This window comes from Neopelma chrysocephalum, unplaced genomic scaffold (genome assembly GCF_003984885.1).
Source record: "Neopelma chrysocephalum unplaced genomic scaffold, ASM398488v2 Primary Assembly neopelma1_75, whole genome shotgun sequence".
NCBI classification, from domain to species: Eukaryota; Metazoa; Chordata; class Aves; order Passeriformes; family Pipridae; genus Neopelma; species Neopelma chrysocephalum.
Window position 1 is genome coordinate 4,068,018 of NW_020897736.1, and position 9,396 is coordinate 4,077,413.

The following is a 9,396-nucleotide window of genomic DNA, read 5'->3' on the forward strand; positions in this document are numbered from 1 at the left end:
CTCTTCCCTAAGCCTCAGTGCTCTGCATCTGCTCCAGGACAACTGCCAAAGTAGTTTAGAGCTACTGGATCTGACCTGTGGCTGGCTTTTAACGTTCAGAACTTGGGAAGCTGAGAGCATGGTAAAGAGGGATGTAGGAATTCACTGAAAGTTTTTATAATATTTAATAATCCCTTTGTGGTTTGGTCAGAGCTGGCACAACTTCACAGTGATAAGCTGATTTGCACAGAAATGGGCTCATGGCTCTGACAGATGTTAACAGTTCACAAGAACAATTTTTTGCTGCAAACAAGGTCCTATCTATAGTGCTGTTTTGCTCTGAACAGGGAGGAGAGTAAAAACAGGTTAACTCTTAAGAAACCAAAACACCTCAAATAATAACAATAACTTACATGCTCAACTCAGTTGCTGAAACATTAGTTATCTTGGTTAGCAGGGGAATCTTAGAGTACTCAGGACACTCGTGTGAGGGTAGCAGACACAATGGACCTAGTTCAGGGCAGCAGATGGAAAGCTGAGGACACCCTTGAGTATCCAAAGGTCAAACACCCACAATTATGGAACTGGAGTCTACAACACTTTCAAATTTCAAATTATTGGACATCAGACATCCCACAAAGCAGATTCCATGTTCAATATCTCAGGCACAATTAAACTGAGCATTTTTAAAGTCTATTTAAGTTTGCATACTTTTTTTTAATTGCTTCTGTAAATATGAAAGAAATATTTAAATGAGAAAGCATTTGAAGAAAAGGCATTTGTAAGCAGAGCTTTTAAATGCTTTAAGTCTTATATTGCCAATTGTTTGTCCTGTCTTGAAGATGAGAGATTGTGCAAGGTCTCTTACAAAGAGCATCAACTCATTACACTTGACATAAGTACATCCCTCCCCCACAGAATCAAAACAAGTGTCATTAAAAAAAAAAATAAAAAAATCAGTTTCCACTATTGACCAGTTCTGGTTCACAGACCAGTTCACAGGAAAACACAGGAGCCTACCTAAAGCCATTCCTTGATTCCAAGTGATTTTGCCTTGGTTTCAGCAGGCGTGGACACCAGAAAAGCACAATGAGAGGCTTCCTGCAGTGTTAGCCCAGCCCAATCTCTTTAAACACTAACAAATAAAAATGTCTTTCCAGCTGTTGGGGAAAGTGTGGAGACAGTTCACAAAGATGAAGCTGTCACCACTGCTCCTCTTCAAACAAATGGGAAAATATGCAGGAGAAAATAAAACACAGTTCTTTTAACTACAAATTTCTCAGTGTGGCAGGTGAAATTCAGCAGCAACAGACTTGAAAAAGGAAAATACCACCTTTACATTTATAACAACCTCTAAACTGGCTGTTCTCATTCAAATTGAGAGTGCAAAGGGTCAGGGGTGGACATAACAGGTAAGAGCCAAAGTATCTCAAAGCAGATCCACTGAACTGACCAGTTGTTATCAATAGAGCATCTGTTCAATTTTTAGCTGATTCACTTCCTTATTCCCACCATTTTTTCATCCCTGCTGGTGGCTTCCAGCCTGTTATGCTGGATCAGCTGTTCATTCAGTCAAACTCTAGCTGAGAAATCTTTGGCAATGAATGAGAACATCTAAATATGATTCAGGAAAAGGTAAGCCATAGTTGTTTGTAAAAACTTGTTATTAGTAAACCAGTCGGTACTAAAACATCTTTCTTGGATAGCAGAAACAGGACAGCAGCTGGAGATCTGGCTGCCATTTCCATCCCTGCTTACAAGGAGAATGGTCCATGGAAGAAGTCGTATAAACTTGCATATATCATGCACATCGTCTCCATGGTTGTTGATTATGTTTATTAGTGAAAAATGACCACAATGAAATCATGTTTCTAGTGGCCAGGGAACAGATGGATAAGCTAGAAGCTTCTAAAATGGATGAGAACCTACTAAATCACAGAGAGTTCACGATATGCGAGAATATGAGAAACAAATTTTAGTAACATAAGGATATAATAATGGTTCTATCCCGAGGGAACAAGTTTCAGCTCTATCACATCAGTTCTTCTGTCAGCAGAACATGATTTTTGTGGAAGATAATGCTGTATCTATATATTCTGTGCTAGCAATTAAGACACCAATATGTTCATTTTTTAAGGTCTGATAGAAACTTAAATGTTGCCTTAGAATATTAAAAACATTATGTTCCAGCATATACAGCAATGCCAGAATTACTATTAAATGTGTGAGGTTTTCAATATTCTCCATCTCACAGTGGAGCTTTTTTAACTTAGCATTGTGAAGGAATAATCAGTGGTAGCTCACCAGCAGTTTATGCAAGTTTGAGAGAAGCTAAGCCCTCTGACAAAACAAACTGCATTTCTGGTGATATCTCATGAGGAAGCAGTGGGAGGCTGCACCAAAACTCTCTAAAGAGACACATTCTCAGAGATTGCAATAATTTTATCCTTCAGTTGTCTGCACTGCTCAGTTTGAGCAGTAATAGTTCTGTCATCTCCTCAGCAGAGCCACAGAATTGATTTTGTTCCTTCATCCTCATGTAAAGCTCACAGCATTTCCAGAGGAAAGGCAGGCGTCTGCACACAGGTACAATTGTATATTAGTCTGGATATAATTTACATGAACTCTACCCAAAATATAAATTGGGAGAACTGATTTACCAAGAAGTTCCAGATGAATTTCAGTCAGTTTTCATAAACTCCAGGTGCACAGAGCTGTTTGTCTAGACCATCTTTTTGGTACATAGCTGCCCAGTTATGTTTTACCAGAAGTTTCTTTCTTCAGTTTGTTGCCACCCACTCCCTTCATCACAGAGATCACAACAGGCTTATGCTTCGCTGTCTAGCCAGGTTGCCACAAAGGCCCCTGCTCCAGCTCCTGAGAAAACTGTTCACCACCACCCCCCCTTTCTCCTCCTCCTTCTCCTTAGCAAAAGCACAGCCAAAAAGCAACCAAGCTGATATTTTCCCTGCTGGCCTCACCCCTAAGGCCGCACAGCAGTGAAGGGAGGAAGAAAGAATTTCCAGGAGCATCTCACAACATGCACAAAGGAACAAAGGTTTAGCATCACGGCTACTGCACCAAAAACTGAAAGTTCTTTAAAAATGAAAGGAGTCGGCAGGAACATAACCCAACATACACAAGTCGCGTTTTGCAACACACTGCCTTGTAGCAATCGATTTCTGGAACAGAGGAACATCCTCAAATCAACAACATCTATTGCATTGTAAATAACATTAGTACACGCTGATGTTATCTGGCAAAACAACTTGGTAGCCTGTGAGATAGAACTGTACGTGTCCCTTTTCTAGTGTGTCAATAATAATTATTTTTCTAATGCTTGTTCAGTTACAGAATACATGAAAAGAAGCAATCGCATTGAAGAAAACATGATTTGATGTTGTTTATGTAGACACTTATGTTCTGAGAGTTTGTTTTATCTCCAGAGATATCACTGAGATTACAGAACTTGCAGGCAATAACCACAAGAATAATATTATAAGAATAATAATTTTCATTTTATTTATGTAGAATATAAATTCCTAAGTACTCGCAAATTCAAGGTCAGCTGAAAGTTGCCAGAGCAGCAAGACTGTTTCATTAGCAACACAATAAAAAACAACAGCAAAACTTTAACAAACCCATTAGACATCCTGAGACTGCAGAGGCTGTGACACACAGCCTTCAACACACACCTTGATCTCCAAAAAAAATGCTGAAAGGACGGCAGCAGCAGATAAAGCCAAGCCTCAAGACAGCCAGAGTGAGAGCTGGAGTAAAATAAAAGTCATAGCAAACACAGGCTTCAAAGAGTGGGAAAAACAAGCACATACTCCAGTGTAAGTACAAGCACAACTGTTGGCGAAAGTGTTTGTGTTCATGGTAAGAGGAAAGAAAACAAATGGAAGAAAAAAAAGTCACTGAGAGACACCAGAACTCCTTGGTGCACTAAACTTGCAGAAAAGACAAGCTTAGAAACTGCAGGCAAGGAAGCTGTTTTTCTGCTTTTTGTTTCTCCATTGTCCACAGAAACAAGACCTTGAATATTTGAGAGAGGGGAGGAAAAAAAAAAACCACCAACCATAAAAGCACCCCACCCAAGGCATTATGAAAGAAATATGTGACTCACTCATTGCCAGTATCTACTCTCACTTTTGTGGTGTATTTATCTGCCCCCTTGACACACAAGTGTAGAAATAGAAATGGATGTGTATTTGGTCTGTACATAAATTGCTGGAGAGATGGAACAGAGCAACCCAAAGTGATCGTGGTGCAATATAATTATCATCCATAGGACTCCCCTCACAAACCTTTACTTTTTGCTCCATGCTTTGGCCATCCTACATGCAAACACCTGATTTAGGTGTTTGAAGCATGCTGGCTGTTTGCAGAGCATCCTTTTTAGACTACGTGCAATCTTTCAAGCTTAGATGGTCCAAAGGCACTGGGTATATTGAGATACCAAACAAGAGCTATACAGAGAAGCTTTTCTACAGCATTATTACTAACTAGCAACAGCCCTACTCTCCTGGTGTATGGTGTATGTAGGTATTTATATATAGCAAGATTTTCTGTAGTGATCAGTCTAGATAGTTAATCACCAGCAGATATTCAGCTCCATGATAAGACAAGAACTGGCATTACAATTAATTCCAATTGTCTTAATGAGGACTTCTAACCAAAGGAAAGCATTTAACACGGATGGGCACTCGAATAAATCAGAAGTTCTTAGTGACTTAAAAACATTTAAACTGGGATGTGTTTCATTTTCAGGCTGAGAGATTTTTTTCCACGTCCTGAATAGATGATCAAACTACCCAGTGAGCAAGATAAGACCATGAGAACTACTGTAGAGCTTCACCAAAGAGACAGTAGATGAAGTGAGAGGGGCCACCTAAAAACATACACTGTTCACAACTTCACAGCTTAGAGTCAATAAAGACCATTCATCACATGTGCAAGGTCAGGACACAAAGGCCAATACATTTGACTCACACCAGCCTGCACTGGCTACCACATGCCATTCTTTCACAGCTCAGCAGCTTTCCTGGTCATCACTAGGGATTTCAGCAGAGCTGTGTCTTCCAGTGATCTTCAAAGATATTCTCAGAAAAGGCATTTGGCTCTAATGGAGCTAAGAGTCAGAAATCAAATCCTTCCCTTTGATATTGTCGTAAAGCCATGAATGAACCTATCACCCCTTCCTCAAGTCATGAGATTAGCTTGAAAACAATACTGTCATGTGTTTATTTGCCTCCAGCATTAGATGCTCAGATCCCTATTTTCAAGCTTTCTACAATTATCTATTTGAAAGAAAGAGAAAGCAAGCCAGGATTCTTGTGTGGCTAATGTACATCAAGCTGATGCTTTAAGAAAAACGGCAGCCATCATGAGAGTTGGCAACTCTCAAATTGCTGGTTATGAAGGAAAGAATATTAAGCAGCTATCATCAATCTATCTACATCCAGGAAGTGAGCCATGAAATGCTGACAAAGGGGAATATCTGGTCTGACAATGACGGTATATTTATCTTTTAAATTAAGAATAATGGAGTTACACTGAAGAGACTCATTTTAACTTTGCAACAGTAAAGTATCTATCTCATCACCTTAGGGTGATATTTGAGCACCTCAGGGTAAGAGAATTTATTCTATCAGCTCTTTCAAAGACCACCATTTTACACAGATAGTTACCACAACACTCCAAAGATGCCACAGGACCTGCATGAACAGAAGAAAAGGAGTGTAGAAACCAACCTTCCGAGCAGCACCAGCACAGCCTCCTGTCAGTGGTTGGCCAGATACTCAATGCCCTTTTCATCCTCAACTTCTCTTCTGCCACACAGGGATAACACCAGACTATCACAACGGTGTTGGGGTTTGGGGTATTTTTTGAGGATGAAAACATCTTCATGCGTTTTGTTTCCCAGCACACCAGGCCTTGTGACTGGGAGCGTGAGTGGTGTGTATGTGCACAGACCATCACACAAGAAGAGCACAGCTGTGCACAGGGGCTGCATCCTGGGGCAGGAGCCACAGCACTGAGGTACAGCTGACACTGGCTGCACTCCTACCCTGCACTCCTACCAGCCCTGGGGCCGGCTGAGCACCCTCATCCAAACCCACACCAAGCTATTTTTTTACCGACCACTACCAACAAAACCCCCAAAAAACCCAAACCCACTAACAAACAAATCCCAAAAACCAAAACCACAAGGAAAGGATGACACTGATGTGTGATTGAAACAGTAGGATACAGCTTGAGTTATAAGGAAAATTCCAAGTGCATTTATAATTAAGGAAGCCAGAGAAACTTAGCATTCCTGCACAGGTATGATTACCTGTACCTAAGTTAGCTACAGATTTCTTACTAGGATCTATACCACCTTTTCCTCCCCCAGAAAGACTGGACCCCAGCCCCTACAAAAATATCTTTTTTGTTACTTTAAGCTAGTCATGAATTGATCATATCATCCCAATATCTTTTCTAGGGGCTGGATCCTTCCAACAAGGACTCATGCTCCCCCTAAATTCTGAAAAACTCACCTGCTTTTCTTCCTCATTACCCATGCTCTGTCTGCTGAAATTGTGAAGAAAGTAGGAGAAAAAAAACCCTCAAGCAGTGCTAAGCGATTTCACTGCTTATAGAAAAACTCCATCTTGGACTTCTACAGAAGTACTAAGATCCTACCCTCCTCACAAGAAAATGAGTACTTGTTTCTGGAGACACAACAGCTGATCCCAATGAACATTTTCTCTCCCACCTGCCCCCTAAATAGCACACAGCTGGGTCACACCTCTAGCCAGCCCAACCTCCTTTTGCTTTGTGGGGCAGCAAACCAACTCTCTGTCCTCAGCTGAAGTGAGGAGCAATGAGATGTATTGTGGCCAGTTCACACCAGAATGTGGTCACTGGGAAAGGAGCTACAGCTGCTGTAGTTTGATGCTCCCTCATCCTTCCAGAGGTTGTGCTCGGGCAGCCATCCCTGTGGGTGGCAGAGCATCAGTGTTAGCACCCTGCCTACTAAACAGACACCTCCTCTCTCCTTCAGATGCTCTGGAAAATTTACGTATCCATTTGTTTTACTACCAGAGTAGTAGTTTAACACTACCTTAACAGCAGCCAAAAAATGCAGCATCATGCATTAAATCTGCACTATTAGTTGACACATCTCAGCTTCACCGACCGTTCTCTCAGACTGCAGTGGCCCAGCCCAGGCAGCCAGTGGTGCTGAGCCCAGAGCATACTCTGGCTGCCAGCGTTTTTGTGCTGGGTCAAGCACGCAGACAGGCAGCACGTGGTTCCTCATGCTGGGAGACCAAGGGCTTTTTTCCTATTTGTTGCTCTCTCCGGGGTTGTTCTTGGCAAGGAGGGTGAGAGCGCAGCACCCTCACTCACAACTTCTCAGCAAACTAAGCGGACTTCAGCCTTCAGTAAAATCAAAGCTCTGGCTTTGCTTCAGCTATGCATGGAGAGGGGGTGCCTATAGAAAGGAATTAGAGCTTGAACACAGAGTAAAACCAGAGCAGAGCAAAAGCTTCAAATCCTGAAATCACATGACTGAGCTTTCCTAACCATGCAGTAAGCATGTTGCTGTACCAGAGCTTGTTCCCATCAGAACAGCAGGCTCATAAGTACTTTAAAGCTATTAAAAAAAGAGTAAACCACCAAAAAATACCTAAATTGAAATGAAGCAGCTGAAAAACTGTGCTGGAGTTTTAAGAGTAGGCCAATGATAAGTTTCAAGGAAGAGAGACAGTGGTAAGGAAGCCACTCACCTTGATAACAAAACCCTTTCTGTTGACCTATGTGAGGAAAGAGCCACCAGTAATTTAGACAGGAAATTTTGTACTGTTTTCTTTGGTGGAAAGTGGGATTTGGAAGAAAATCCTTAAATCTTTCAAGATCAGAATGATCTATTTTCTCCTGAAAATAAACACAGAACTGATTTCTGGAAGTTAGTTGTCACCCCTAAAAATCTTGACTATTAAAATCATTCTTGCTCTAGTAAAAAGCATTCTGGGCCACAGAGAGGTCAGAAATGGGCAACAGCAATTGCTGCAGAATTTGCTGCTCCAGAAAATTTTTCTCTGTGTTCCTATTGTAATAGTGGCTGTACAATTATGTTTTATTCAAACCAAAAGGAAAATTTGCACTTTTTCACCTTATCTTATCTCTTGTATCCTAGAGAAGGGTTGATCACACATTAGCCAAACACCACAGACACAGGGAATGAGGAGAGTTTAGAGGGATTAGATGCAATGGAGCAAAACAATATGCTCCAGTTTGCACTTCTTACTCACAAATGCGGGCATCAGACCTGCACCTCACAAAGAATCAGAAATAAAACAGGCACCCCAAAAAGCCATTTGGCATCATAAGGTTGGAAATGTTTACACACACGTGTATAAGTGATACTATGGAAACACAACTCACTTCCTGAGAAAGTAAGTAACTGGGGAAGGGCAGGGGAGACGACTTTACAAAGCTTAAAAGACTGAATTTTACTCTTTAATCCTCAGTTATACACATGACTTCATTGTGGAAAGGTTGCCAGACAAAGGAGTTCAGTGAACTGGGTCTGAAGGGAGGGATTGTGTGTAGGTCTCAGCTCTGCTCTTGCAAACGTTCACCTAAATTTCACAGCCATCTGCCCCAGCTAAGGGGCAGCCCTGTGCTCCCACAGTCCGGCACAGGGGATCCTGGTAATCAGTGGGAATAAGCAAAATTGTCACAGCAGAAAAAAAGATACGGAGTACCTTTGACCTCCCCAGACAGCCCACGGCACCCGGGTGTCACGGTCAGCACCTTGCACCAAGACCTCACTCGCCGCGGCCAAAACCTCCGTTGTCCCCCAAACGCAGCGCAGGACAGGGCGAGGGCCGGAGCGCGGCTCCCTGCGGGACCGTCAGGCGCAGCCCAGGCTCGTGAGGCGCTGCCGCAGACCCCCGGACCCCTCCTGCAGCTGGCAGGGAGCGGCGGGACCCCTGGGAGGGGTGGGACCCTGAGGGGGGTGGCAGGACCCCTGAGGGGCGGCGGCGGGACCCCTGAGTGGGGCAAAAGACCTGACAGGGGCGCGACCCCTGCGAGGGGCGGCGGGCCCCTGAGATGGGTGGTGGGACCTCAGAGAGGGACGGCCCCTCAGAGGGGCGGTGGGGCCCTGAAATGGGTGGTGAGACCTCAGGGAGGCACGACCCCTGAGAGGGACGGTGGGACCCCTGAGATGGGTGGTGGGACCTCAGAGGGACACGGCCTCTGAGAGGGGCGGTGGGACCCCTAAGATGGGTGGTGGGACCTCAGAGAGGGACGGCCTCTGAGAGGGGCGGTGGGACCCCTAAGATGGGTGGTGGGACCTCAGAGAGGGACGGCCTCTGAGAGGGGCGGTGGGACCCCTAAGATGGGTGGTGGGACCTCAGA

The 9,396-nt window shown here is 43.5% G+C and overlaps 1 long non-coding RNA gene across 1 annotated transcript; it reads right to left on the reverse strand.

Moving 5' to 3' along the window:
• Window positions 1-8,458: 8,458 nt before the first annotated feature.
• LOC113970169 lies at window positions 8,459-9,380 on the reverse strand. The gene is made up of 2 exons (XR_003535061.1): window positions 8,768-9,380; window positions 8,459-8,681 (listed from the first exon to the last, which is right to left on the reverse strand). It is a non-coding gene; the product is annotated as an uncharacterized LOC113970169 (long non-coding RNA).
• Window positions 9,381-9,396: the final 16 nt, after the last annotated feature.